This window comes from Sinohyriopsis cumingii, chromosome 6 (assembly GCF_028554795.1).
Source record: "Sinohyriopsis cumingii isolate HCF-2022 chromosome 6, ASM2855479v2, whole genome shotgun sequence".
Taxonomy (NCBI): domain Eukaryota; kingdom Metazoa; phylum Mollusca; class Bivalvia; order Unionida; family Unionidae; genus Sinohyriopsis; species Sinohyriopsis cumingii.
Genome location: NC_142966.1, coordinates 29,464,137 through 29,479,553, shown reverse-complemented (window position 1 = coordinate 29,479,553; position 15,417 = coordinate 29,464,137). Strand labels below are relative to the sequence as shown.

Below are 15,417 nucleotides of genomic sequence, written 5' to 3'. Positions count from 1 at the left end.
CATTATCTTGATACCAGGCGATTAGTCCTAAAACTAACCTCTTAATGTTTAGGCCAAGCGAGGAAGCTGTTAGTACCATTTTTTTCTAAGTCTTTGGTATGATTGGGCCGGGGTTCGAACCCAAGACCTTCCGCATACAAGGCGGACGCTCTAACCAATTGGCCAACGGAGCGGTCTCAAATATTGAAGATGTAAATAAAGCCAGACATAGTGCTGAGAATCGAACATATAAAGGTGTACTTCGTACTTCATGGAAACTAAACTATTTAAACGTTAAAAGAAATGTCAATGTGAGTAGGTGTTTTGCACATTTTGTTCCCTTTGCGTCCCTGCCACCCGTCCTAGCCATTACTCCCCATGTCTTGCTTAGCACATATGAGACCCATGCATATGTAGCAATTTAATTTTCCACACACGTGATCCATTGCTTGGGGTGGTGGTGTTAAAGTCTACGATCATATTTGTAGCATCAGAAGTTGCGTATTGATTTTCACAACAGCAATGTCTATACAGTGTGGTATACTCTATATCATGGAATTTGCATTGGCTAATAACTTTTTTTTGGCAAAAAAGAAACATATATTTGAGTTGGGAATATTTTTGTATTGATGAAATGCTTATGTTGTTTATGTGCAAATGTTGATCAATAGTCAAGAGGTCAATTCTCAATGTATTCTGAACGAATAAATGGAGGTCTCAAACAGCGGCATTGACTTACGAAATGATTGTAATATAAAAAGTGTAACAGATGAACTGAGATCGCTGTATCGATTGAATGCAAAACAAAAATGTATCCAGGAATCACAAACAATGATATTATACGTTCTGATAAACAAATCGAAAGTCATTGGTAAATTGGTTAATGTGGGAGTGACTTTAGAAATGGAGCGCAATAAACATCCGCAAATAAAACTAAAGATTTTGCAGATTATTGTTCATAGAAATGTACAGTCGCAGAAGAAAATTACTCGCCCACTGCGTCTCAGGCGAGTGATTTTTTGATGATTTTACTGATGATGATTTCCATGAGTAGGTTAATTAAACAAATGCTTTTGGGAAATAAGAATGGCATCCAAACTCACTATGTTTCAGATATATACGAAATGTATTATAAGGACGTAGAACAATAGCAGCTCATGCACCGACTGCAATTTTCAGACGCTATTAGTGACAGCAAGAAAGGAAACACGATTGAAGAAATTTACCAGCGTTCTAAGAAGTTTAACGTCATTAGATTCCAACGTACATCATTTGGTCGTACGCGATTAGTGCAATGCTCTCTTGTGACAAGTCATTTGAGCTCATTCGGGTAGATGGGCATTGTAATTAATTGATTCTGTTTTTGAATTGGATTTGATGATGTCAAGAGCAGGAAGAGATACCATAAATTCCCGCAATGGATTTAGTGAGGCTCACTATCTTCCTATCTTTGATACCACCTAATGCGAAGGAAGAAATAAAAATGTGTCGACGATCCACCGGAACTGTGGCAATGTTTCCACAATTATATAAACGATCGCGTGTATGCCCTATGACATTGTGACATAATAAATGCAAAGTTGTCTGCCTCGGAGAATACGACCTCTGAGGGCAGGACGTGTAATTACGAGCATTTTAAAACACACACGATGGTCATAAGCCACAGTCCATGCGCTCGGCCATGTCTTAAGTATGGTATCGGGGTTTGATTACATAGTTAACTTTGCCGACCCTTTGCCGGTCTCCTCGTGAATACTTTCAGGCGTGAAAAAATGAACTGACAGCACAAACACATGTGGAAGCATAGACAGATACCAGAAAACATAAACCAAAAGTAAATGAAATAATAATTAGGATTGAAGTGATATGAGTAACTCATTCTCACAAAATATAACAATTAAAAGAAGTGGTTGACGTAATTCTTAACTTGAGACACCTTTCTCACTTCTATATGCGTACTTACTATACCTCAGCTCAAACAGCTCTCACGTGTGCATAGACCATATATGTCAAGTCGTACGAGACAGGCAGACATACCTACATTATTGAGACACATACATGTACTGAATCCAACACCACCAGTTTCCTATGCAACATCAATAACAACAATATTAATAATTGCTAAGAAAACTATGGTACAACAATTAAAATAATTTTCACGTGAGTATAATATCCGAATACCAAGAGTTGCAAGAAAAGCTGATATCGTTGTGATATTAGGTTAGTATGAAGAAAACCCTTGTGGTCGTCTTGCATCTCCTATCGCTACTGAAGCAGCTGATTATATTCGTGTAACAACACATCAGTCACAAGTATCTGATTCAAATTTAAAAAAGAGTAGTGGCGAGTTAGAAATCCAATTTGCAATTATCTCACCCACATATAAATCAGGCAAAGACGCATGGCAACGTTTAACAAAAATGATTTTTGAAATAGTAGCGGTGATAAACAAAAACATTTGGCCATACTGGCTTTAAAGCAGGCATTGTCCTTAGCGCGCATCTGGTTTTGCCTCTTCGTCGTGACAAGGATGGATTTAAAACTGCTACACCATGGATTCGCAGTGGCAATCCTGAATCTCAGTGACACCAGCGTTATCAGTGATCAGTGTGGCAGAAGCATTGAAAATAATCTAAAAACGATCGAGAAATACACAAATTCATGATTAGGAAGGACTTTCCAAAAGAAGGTCGGGGCACATCTCTAACCGTGTCAACCGTTTATGTGGATCCAGTTACATAGCAATACCATCTTGGGTCCCACCAAGGTCAGTTATAATTTAAAGAACTTTGACAATTATTATTTTGAAAGGTTAATTTTATCGGCGTTATATGCGGCCAGTGACATTCAAGACTGCCCTCGAAAATGCATGGAACACCTGTGTGAGTGAAACTTTGGTAATATAGAATTTCCTGTTCGTGTTACAAAAGCCACACAGAACAAATTTTAAACATATAATCCGGTATGGCTGTTAATATATTCGAGTATGACAAAAGTTTTTTATCCACTGACAATACCTAAACATGGACACAATGGAGGAACTGAGGCTGATTTGTTGTTCCTGAGTGAAATTAAAGACTCACAGTCGGTACCTTACTACTTATAGATAAGGAATCTTTCTTATCCGATACAGCCAGCATCATAGCAAGAAATATCCATGTAGACGTGTCAGGCATGTATTTGGCACTCCGCAACTACTCATCAGTCATTACTTTTATCAGTTAAACACCGCAGCGAGCAATTTTACCACGTCCTGGTAAAATAAACATCGTTGAATTTACTGCAGTACAACGAAAGATGAAAGTCCATTATATCATATATGCGGATGTTGAAAGCCTAATGTTTCAGTGAAAGGCTCGTCCAGCTCTTCTATCAACGACACAAATCCACCGATAACGAGCAAAGCCTATCCAGTGATGCCAAAGTTCGTGATCAATGTAACATCACCTGTGTGTACAGAGGTGCTGAATACATGACGTGTTTGAGAAATTTTGTGACACTGTCATGCACGTTTACAAGCTCGATCCTGCACATTACGTCTTTTCACTGGGTATGGGTTGGTACGCATTGTTGTTCAAAACAAAAGTCGACCTTGGATTTCTCACTGACATTGATGGACATCTGTTATTCAAAGGATCACTTCGTGGAGGAAAATCAATGTCAAAATACGGATTCGCTGGTGCCATCAACCCAAACGTGGACGGGTATGATCCGCTGACACCAACAGTTATATCATATATCTAGATGCAAAGATTCTTCCGAAGAGGGCAATGATGCAACCACTTTCAGTTGGTGGATTTCAGTGGATCGATCCTGTTCGCATTCATCTTTCAAAACAGGTTCATGATTATGATATGAACAGTGACTGCGGATTCTTCTTTGAGGTCGATCTGGAATATCAAGCTGGAATACCAAGAATTGGCCTAGTAGGGGCGCCCCGTACAGAAATGTCCCCGTATCAGTGTGCGATCGTCCATGATGCCGGACTCAAACCCACTCAATATACCAAAGTGGTATCAAATATTAGGACCAAACACAATTATCTATTACACGTGCGAAAACTGCAGATGTAATTGTGATTTGGTATTTGTGTAACCAAGATCAATGAATGCTTCTAATTTGACTGGAAGCTTTGATGAACCCTTATATTCAGATAAATACGTGTTTGAGAACTAAAGCCACCAATGACTTTGAACATGAATTTTGTCAAGCTCGTTAACAATGACGTGCTTGGGAAAGCCATGGATAATCTACGCAAACGAATCCGCTTAGGTCCTATCCGTGATATTGAGAAAGACAAACTACGAAGGCTCATCTCTGGCCCGGCCATGGAATCGAAAATAATCTATGATGGTGGACTTATTACTAACAAAACAAATCGATGTTGGTTCACCCGTTCTGGACTTTTTGAAGCTACTCATGTATGAGTTCTACTACGACGTGATCAAACTGTTTTATTAAATTCAGGTCCAGATGCTGTACATCGATATTAACTCTTTGGTGATGCAATCACCACCTATGGTATGTAGGCAGACGTGGCACAATCGTGGTTGGTCAACGGATATGTGAGTATCCGAAATAACATCCATTGTTTAGTAACTCCAATAATAAGGTTGTTGGTAAGTTCAAAGAGGAATGCCCAGATAAACTAATCTAAGAGTATGTGGCATTAGATTTTGGTTGAAATGCAGATGGGTCCTGGCTCATAAATCATTAATAATGCTAAAGGTGTTCCATAGGTGATTGTGCAAAAAAGTTCTTAAACACGAACTGTACGTTGAGTGTTTTCGAGACCGATGTGAATTCGTGCACACGGCGAATATGATACGGTGCTAGAAACCTCATATGGGAGCATACCTATGCAACAAGATGAGTTTATCCTGGATTGATACTTAACGATGTATACTCCCCGATGGAATCAACACGAATGCATTAGGTCATCGTGCTGTTGTAAACCAACTTACGATTAATACTGGTTAACGCAATTAATTAGTGCATTAGCGCAAATCCTGGTGTCAGTTTCACATTTTGCTGTAATGACATGCAATTCATCTCGCACAAATGCAAGGCTGGGAGTCTTTCTTCTATCATGTGATGGTCCCAACTACTAAAGTGTCGGTTGCCTTGTATTATAAATACGTTCCGAAATCGTAAATTCATAAACGAAGCGTGCCGGGTCAGATGCACGACATTGTCCACCTACCAACTCTTCAGGTGCATAGAAATACCAAACAAACATTTATCCAAGTGGTTGTAACAGTGGCGGCTGTGAAATAATTTTCTGAGTAAGACTGACAGTCTTTTGTCGAATCTGATTGGGTGGTTTCAATCCAGTCATGTGTGTGACTTCATTGCTTAATGTTGTCATGATCAATGGAAGTCGTGATAAACATACCGGAGGCCACTCTGGCCTTATCAACGATTCCCGTGCGTACTGATGACCAAATACCCGTTCTGCAAGAGTACGACTAAATCGTTCAAAACAACTCGATCACGATGCACATCGACATCCCGATACAAACTCGCATAAGATGTGTGTGGCTAACATCACAACCAGAGAACCAAGAAATTATTTGCCAGGATACACGTGTAATAATCGAGGCCATATGAGCGATCCACGTGAATAAATGGGCTCGAATGCTTAGACGACTCAGGCTGAAACTTCAGACCTCAACGACTCTGCTTCTTTAAATCTGCTGACAACATCGATAATGGTTAGCGCATACTTGTATATGCGTACTTGTGGAATCAACGATAAATATGCCTGATGAACGTCATTTGGTGTTCGGACATCGAACCAACAACATGAAACTTTCTTGGTACCGGTAAGTTAATTTACTACAGCTCTTGTTTTGTCAACCATGCTTAAGCGATCCCATGAGTTACCTTTGCTGTACTTGATAATTCTTCAATGGCAGCCTCCCCACTCCAGTATCCACGCTGACTGTTTGAATAATATCCGGGTTTTTGTGTCCACTGTTTGTTTGTATACATCGGAATAATTTGCTTTTAATGAGTGTAATTTTAGTTGCCTCCAAGTGTCTTTGAAAGGCAACGGTCCCCAGGTGCAATCTTTGCTTTCACACCTTCTTTAATAACACATCTTGCGTTTCGGTCTCCATGATCTGCTCACACAATTACAATCAAGCCAAACATAATATCCACAACGGCGCGTAGGCGTGAACTGATATAAATGGATGCTTTTGTAAGCAAGATCATGTCGGTAACAAGCATCGTCAACGCGGTTGATTGGTGCTGGGTAAAGCTCTGAATGGTTATTAAAATCGAGTCCTATATCTAGCCGTGTACTAGTCCACATTAACTGTATCTAGGAAGACGTCCCTGGCAAATTTGTTAACGTAGCCGGGATATCATCGCCTCTGACTTTACATCGAGCAGAAGTTCCAGTAATTGTTAATCGTCCATTACGTGTTTGAACTCGAGTTGGATTTGCGGTACATGTTTTCGCGAGATATCGCACTCAATATGAACACAGTCGAATTAATAATACTGTCTTATTCAATGGCATCAAATAAAAGGATTTTCTCACATGCTTTTTGTCAAAAGAACGATTCGAGAAAAACACCTAATTGCAAAAAAAAATAAGATTTTGTCATGATGTTTTAAAAAAAATCAAAAAGCACTGAGTGATAAATGGTCGTTGAGAAGCGGTGATGGCAACGCGACCATAACTTTTTTCCACCATTGACAAAGCACCTACTATTGCCGATTTTGATGCAAACAAAAATAAATCAACCGCTTCCCCACCAAAAAAGCAGCAATATTGTTGTATACGACGATGTGATCAGTGAGTACCAAGTTCAGCCAGCACAAACATTTTCACGAGGCCGGCACAAAACACTGACGTTATCTATTTGACTCAAGGATACGCACATGTACCTATTGTAATCCGTGACAACTGCAACATACTTATGTTATTCCGTGGTACTGATGGGCAAGGTCTTGAAAATATGCATTTGACTTCGGATGAATTTCGTTAATTGCTTGCGTGGATCACCTCGGATATGTATAGGTTTCTCACCATTCATTTGACTAGAACTTGCTGGAATAAATATCGAGATCGTGTGGACGTGAATGAGTCTCAAGCAAATGTGTCACGCGACAATAAACAATAAAAATCAGTCATTTAAAATGTATGCCAGTCATCAGAGTGTATCGGCAGCGACGCCGCACAGCCGCTCAAGGAACACTGAAACTTATTCGCGATATGATACCTAGCCACAAAACTGTCAAAGGTATGCTACAGTCGCAACAAACTGCACGAGATGACTTCAAAACTGGATTTGAACAAAGATTTGCGCCACAGATTAAACCCAGAAATGTAGTAGCCGAACCTAACGAGGATATAAAAAGGTCACAAAGGCCACTATTGAACAGGTGGTAGCGCTAACGGGAACAGAAGAAGCACCTGATTCTATTCGTAAAATAGCTAAACTAATAAAGGTTATCAAAAGAGCAACACATGCAACTGCAGACTGCACGTTTGCCAGAAATGGAGTCTGAAGTCAAAGAAGAGGTCAGGGAAACTGAGGAGAGAGCCATCAAAGAGCCATCACCCATGTATCAGACAATGCTAGAAACACGAAACAAAATTTTAATGAAAAAGACTGATAGTGGATCCTTGAAAACCCCGTCCGTTCAGAGTTGCTACCATCCTCAAACTGAAAAGATTTAGTCTTCAATGAACAATCCCAAAGAAAAAAAAAGATTATGGACAAGGTGGGTATTCAGGCATTTTCTTAGTTTCAACTCTACTCTAGCGAATCGTTTAGGTGGTATTATAATGATATACGTAATTTGGATAAAGTTGGGAAAAAAAAACAAGCAATGCACGAGGTGAGTCATTTTTTTTAAATCCCTGAACGGGGAAGAAAAATGAATTTCATTCAATCTCTGAGACTGAGACAGAAGCATATTCTGATTCAGCAGTTGCACCTAAACGAAAAGGTGCGCATATACAAGTAAAATTGAAACAGAAAAATATCCTAAACACCAGAAAAAAAACACAAAAATAACCTGCCTTTTAATGTTGTACATTTAAAGAATGATCATAATGGCTAGATAAACAATTAGAAAGGTTGGAGCAGCAATCGTTACAAAACGCACACAAACAAACGAAAGGAAACGACCTTGATGGACTGTGTGGTCCTAACGGCCCTGTTGATTGATTGGAAACACATGTGGGATCAGTTCCTGCAGGCAATAATACAACCGAAGTGAACAGGCCGCATCGATTTGACAGCGGTGTCAGAGACACATATCTTGTGATAATGCATTCTGGTGCGGTTTTAGTGCAATATGTTCTGCTATGCAACGTTTGATTGTGAATACAAACCCATAGCGTTACTTCGATGATTAAAATCTCACAATCAAAATAAGAATTCAGTATGACTTTTCTTTTGGTGAATCACGCGCACTGGAGATCGCACTAGCAACTCTGCAGGCGCATTACAGCTGGCCTAATATCCTATCAAACCATAAGGTGATTGTTGTTTTCAGCAGATCGTGGATCAACTTGGGGCATGTGGTATGGAAGGCTATTACCGCTATAATTATATGCATCTATTTTCTAATCTTCATTGATGATTCATTGTAAATGGTTGCATGTAAGTGCTACTTTCATAATTCTATCAATGTATATTGTATTCTTCATTGATGCAGATTGTACGTGACAGATTGCAAGTGTTACTTTCCTTCTGCATTATTGTCAGTGGCTGCTTGCAAGTGCTACATTCATATTTCTATTCATGAATTTTATGTTCTTCATTGATGCAAGCTGAAAATGGCTGCTTGACAGTCCCTAGATCTACTTTCCTTCTGAGTCCTTGTATCTTGCAATTTGCCAACTACTGAACCGATCCTGTAGTTTGTCGTAAGGCAAGTGCTATGTCAGTTATTACAAGTTTTAACATTCCATTTATAAACTTGCTGTATCACAAGTTTCACAAATTGCACCTTCCTAAATCATGACTATAATGCAGCATCAAGCACGTTGCAATTTAGAATCAAGGAAGTTAGCATAAAATAATGCTTCATTATGACAACAGATGGCGCTGTGACACGTCAGTTTCTTACAATACCACTACTCCCCTGACCCTAGCAACAAGAGGTTATACCACTTTACGGCATGTTTGGGCGTCTTATTTAAAACAGAATTCGATTTAAATTACATCAGCTGATGTCTCAGATCATTAACATTCGGAAGAGAGGTGGCCTGCAAGTAGCACAAAATAAATTAAATGAATCAAATTGTATACAATTAGATGTATTTGCACAATGTTATATGTCCGCCAACCCTTTCCACCCCTTCGTAATTGAACATGTTTTCTGTTTAATTTACGGCTGCCGCACGGTGGCAGAATAGGGTAGCCGCTTACAAGCAGGATTTCAGGCCCAAATTTGGGTTTTATAAATTAAAGCCACACAAGTACCAGTTTGTTACTTAGTAAAAAAATGGGGTCATTATGAGAAAATGGAGACACCTGATGTACCTGCTATTGATGAGTGATCAGTGAGCAATCAAATTGTTGTTCCTAAGTCATATAGACAGGAAATGCAAAATCTAGCCCATAAAACCTCTTAAGCTGGTCATTTTGGTATCAATAACACTTATCACAAGATCTTGAATCATTTTTATTTGCCAAACATTAAAAGTGATGTTTATAGGTACCATAGATCTTGTCACACTTGACAAATGGTAGGAAATCCCAAACAGAAGATATCTAAGGCACATTTGCAACCTATTCCTGCATTTGAACATTTGACAAGCCATTTAACAGAAAAATGGTTCCTTACCTAATACCAAGTCAAGCAACCAATACTTGTTGACCATAATATGCGCATCCACGAGATTTCCATAGTCTAATCCTTTGAAGAACAAAAACTGTGCTTCAGGTCTAGGCAATGTTTTTAACACTTGTTTGCCTCCCCAAATCTGACTAGCAAATTTTATGTTTGATTATTTCCAACAATTTATGCATGAATTAGACATCCAACATTTTAATTTATCTGTCACCCTGAAAGGAATGTGGCTAACTCAAGACTGTCCGAAACCACTCTCACCTACCCAAGATACATGTATACCATTATATTGAATCAAACCTTAAAAAAAAAACAGTGATCAGTAAAATCCTGCATTGTATAATAATCGAGTAAGATCATGCTGAAGACTGTCCCAAAACACGCTCCTCAACCCAGGATACATATATACAATTACAATGACTTAATGAAATATGCAGTTTTCGTGCATTATCTCTATCTTTCATTCCCTGTCTTTCTTGATCATGTATAGTTCACTAAACTGCTTTCATATTGCAAAGAGCAGCACAATTAACAAGTAAGAATCTTGTGTCACTACATTCATGCTTTAAAGCTTTTTATAAATCTGTAATGTGACAAAGAGCAGCTGAATAATTAGAACCCATGGGTACTTTATTTATAGTTTTAAATTTTTGAACCAAATTATTAATTTTAATTGGTTTGATAATGATAAGAATTACTATAGATTAAAGTAAAATCTCCTGTAACGTATTTTGTCTCTAATTATTCTACTTTTAGAAACAACAGTTATATAGCAAGCAAACATTTTAAAGCTGTTTTTTATATAAATACATTCAAAGGTTGAGGTTCTGTACTATAACAATGCAAATTAAGTATTGGAAAACAATTTTACACTAAATCTAATCTTTCTAATCGCAAGTAAACATTTTTATCAAGATACGATCATGATTTTCTACAATTTGATTATTTCGGTTTTAGCGGCAAAATATGTTCCAAAATGAAGATCGTGATAAGAATAAGAACACCTTTAAGGAATGCTTATTTTTTGTTATGGCCTTTTACTTATAAACGTTTTCTGTGCTATTGATGTTGCTCTGAAATATTTTATTTTCGCCGGAGCGTATGTACAAGAGTATCACAGGAAAAGATAGATCTGTAAGATGCGTCAAAATGGGTGATGTACAATACAATTCTTACAACCAGGATTCGTCTGACGAAAGCTCATTAACAAGATTACGAGGGAATATATCATTGTTATTTCTGATCCTTACTAAAATAACTACTGTTTCCAAAGTAATGAGAGATATCACTAAGAAGTATATTTCTTAAACGGTGATGGTAAATACTTAAGTGCTTCAAAACTAGGGTTGAAAAGATGGACCACCTTGCTGTACTGTATGCGTTTTTGTTTTCGTAAGGTGCTTTAAATCACTTAGGTCTTCGAGAAAGCATATAGTTTTAGAGACGACTAAAACTTTGTTGCTAAGGTACACCTTAAAAAAGGGACTGGAAGAGTTATCGACACAAAATGAATGTCGTAAAGCTCCTTGAAGAACATTCATTGTGTTTGGTAAAGGCAAAACTTAGAAATTTAGAGCGCCGTCTGTTGTCATAATTCCATGCTAATCTCTAATATGCCATTATGAACAGTTGGCGACACGAGTTGGACAACAAAAAGACGACACTGACAAAACTTAGTATTTACACTGTTGCAAGGCCAAATCTGTATGAAAACAGCAGTTGGAATGATGTAATTCTCAAGTTTATAAACAGATTATGCAAAACCTGTAATGACTGATATATCGTTTGTCATACGACAAACTACATAATCAATTAAGTAGTTTGCAGATCGCTAGATACAATGACGCAGAAGGAAAGTAGATCGAAAAACTTGCAAGCAACCATTTAAAACTTGGATCAATGAAAAATAAAAAATTCATGACTATAATTATGAACGTAGCACTTGCAAGCAGTCATTTAGAATAATGCAGAAGGAACGTAGCACTTGCAAATTGCCACGTCCAATTCGCATCAATAAAAATACAATATACATCGATAGAATTATGAAAGTAGCACTTGCAAGCATCCATTTACAATAATGCATCAAGAAAGATTGGGAAATACACGCATACAATTATAGCGCTAATCCCCCTCCATAATGTGGATCTTCCTTAGGGTACGTACGACATTACATCAGTTAATGATTAGGTCTGACGAAGAATTTTGGCGATGACTGGCAAGGAACTTACAATTTCTATCGGTGAACATGCGCCCACACTCAGCTGCGTTATCGACATTGAATCTCCACAATATCTGGTTAATATTGGATCATTGAGAATAATTCTTGGTTGGATAGAACATATTCCCCAAAATAAACACATTTTTAGTAAATGATCTAAAGTGACTGCATATCATACTGCATCTGATGCTGTGACGATTGACACAACAACCCAAGTCAACTTAACTTGTGACGCTGTCAGTGGTAGTTATATAACCAGGTCTGAAACCACAGGCGTAGTCGTTCAAGATTATATACTGTCTGGGTTCTCACCAACAATGGAACTAAGTGATTTGCTATCGATTGCTTCCGCGGCACCAGTGTACCTTCCATGCCGTAATAATTGGTTGACACATATTCATTTTTCTCTCGTGGATCAAGATTGGCAAGAAACCTAGATTATATAACTCTACATTAGAGATCAACCTGCCATTTGAATATAACCATGAGTGTCGTGTGTGGACTTATGAAACCCGTTCGTGTTATTAACGCCACAAAAATAAATTGTAGAAAACGTACCACAGAACTTAAATTGGTGAATTTGTTCGTGAATTGTTCATGGGCGCATGCAAGGATCTCAGGGCTAGAACCTCGGGAGCTGCACTAGTTGCTAAACAAGTTGTAATGCGAGTCGTCGAGAGCATCAAACGCCTGGCTCTGGATAGAATACACCAACTGGGATCGCAGGCGACGCAATCGATTCGAGATAGACTGCGACGTTTAGTGACACGAGAACCATCCAGTTACTTTACCATCAACAAAATCAATGCCACAAGCAGCCAATAAAATCATTAATGAAGCCGCTAAACAACGAATATCAGATTTGGCGATTGCAGATCTGGAAATTGGAAGCTGATTTAAACAGAAATCTGCCACCGAGTGGCATTAAATAAAATATAATATATAAGTGAAACTAAAGTTTCATTCTAGCTCAGTTTAGAAATATTATATTGCAATTGCAAGACACATCCTTGGTTTTCCTGCCATGTGAGGCATTCTTGAAGGTTGAGGGACAACTGGTATAGGCCAACGATAACAATTACGGTACCAGTGTCCGAAGGGACTTACAAAGTATGGCATCATAATTTTGCTCAACTGTTTACACTATTCCACTGACGGGAATTAAATTCAATCAATTTTGAATGATGTTCACGTGGACGCAGTTGTTATTGGACTTACCATATATAGAATGATTACACAACAACAGATAGCCCAACAAAGATGTTTGTTAAAGATGCAACTAATAATGTAGATCATAGACCGAACATAAACAGACGACCACGAGATAATGCAGGCAACGCTGACACAGATGTAAAAAGTGTAACGTATCCTAATCATAATTTCAACTTTGGATTTGCGGAGCCTCGATCACAAATTGTTGGTGATTTATTAAGGCTTTCGTGTGACATTCCTCTAAGTGACATATCTGGCTTCTGTAGAGATTTTCGCAAGGTTATTTTTCGATCTCAACTCAGTCAACTTATTCTTAAGAAAAATGTCAACGGTGCAATTTGACGTACGGGAGGTGCTGTTGAAAACCTTGAGTTGTCAACGCTGACTTTGACGATGCCTGTGCTATCCCTCTCATTGACTAATGAATCACGTTTGTTATTGTTTACGCAGACAGTAGCCACGTCAATGCTGTCGTTACTCGCTCATACCACATCTGCACACCCAACAACTGCTATTGTGGGACAATTTACCTGGCAAATAATGACCAACATGGTCTTACTGCACCAACACATATGTTTGCGGCGCTTCAAACGGTAAATAGAGATTGTATTCAAGAGTTTAGTTAGATGATATTTGACGTTTAGTAGTGACTAGAGTTTCATGCGGTTAAAAGGTCATCAAGAACCTTTAGATGAAATCCAAGTCACAGGTGACACAAATGCGAAAGAGCGTTGGAGTATTTTCTCTCATTGCAGCTATTCTATCATTATTGGCAGCAGGGCTCTAGAGGTGCAATAGCTGCAGTGTCAGGGGCTGTCATAACTGCTTCACAAATGGCGCTGATAAAAGGAAGTTGGAGGCCGTATTAAAGGAAAATACCTTCAGTTGCTAGGCATGAGTCGAATATCCTCAAGGAAAGGTCTTTGATTACTGCGTAGCAGAATATTACGCCTTTGCCCGTCCATTGATCAGACTTGATTAATTCGCAATGGCAAAATTAATAAAACAATTTCATGCATGATCGTACAGCGCCTGCGCGTGATGATGAGACAAGACAAGGTCTGCCAGTCTATGATCATAAGATACAAACGCGCGTATTTCGTCGTAGATGCTATTTGTGGTCCTGCTGTGGCAATGATTTTAGGTATTAGTGTGACTGGAATCTCGGCAACAACAACCATTGTAGGTGCATCAGTCGGAATTATTGTCGGGGGTATACCAATAGTGATCGATGGCTTTGGTGGTGCTAGCAAGTTAATTTCCATGCGAATGAATTCACGATTACGCACTTCTTCCGAATATCTTTCTGCAGCACAGAAAAGTCTCTATATGATCAGTAAACTGAACTCGGTGGCAGTCGAAGAAAACATTATGTTTGAGATTGTGCAGCCGGAAATTGAAATACACGAATATTTACAAACACAAAGAAGAAACAGCTAGATGTACAAAAAGCCAAAGTCCAGTAATCTGCTTTTCAAATTGAAAATAAGATTCATAAATTCCAAAGACACTAATTAACCGTCTGCAACAAACGATTTAAAAAATACAGAGCCTGTGGGTTTTCGTTTCAGCATAAGAAGTCCAAGAACGATATGGGTTAAGCTCAACAAAATTATATCAGATATGGAATGCTCTCAAATATTGCCCAGAGGGAAAACGATCAAATAGCAATCAAGAAAATTTACAGCTTACAATTAGTATCCTTATGACCCTCGAACAAGACACTCTACCAATGCTAAGCCATGATATGTCTATGATGTTGTTACCATCAAGTGACATGGAAAAATAAACAATATGGAGAAAAGATCGAATGAAATCCTCAAACTTGCAAATATTATAGCAATATCATCACACTTTGTAATAAAATATAGTAGAAAATAGTCTCAAATAACGACATGGAGAATAAGAAGGCATAGAGATAGCAAAATAAATGTAAAATAATATCAAAACCGAACTGGCGTTTCAGAAGTATCAAAATTAACGGTATGGTTGGTAATGAACACTATTGAATATCACTTGCGAGAAAAGCCCTATTAATGACCAAAACTGCTGCTAAAGTAAACTCATTGCAAGCAAGTATTATGAAATTTTTGTTTGGTCGTTCTTTTAGAAACCTTTTGGGGCAGTGACATCCATCACAGACTCTGCTCCAATGACTTGATCACGGAGGTGGGAAATTAAATTGC

General features: G+C 38.3%; 1 protein-coding gene across 5 annotated transcripts in view; it reads left to right on the top strand.

The window, feature by feature from the left end:
* The window catches only part of LOC149796566 (receptor-type tyrosine-protein phosphatase alpha-like), a 107,458-nt gene that overhangs the window by 69,756 nt on the left and 22,285 nt on the right, over window positions 1-15,417 (top strand). The gene's annotated exons all lie outside the window — the stretch shown is intronic.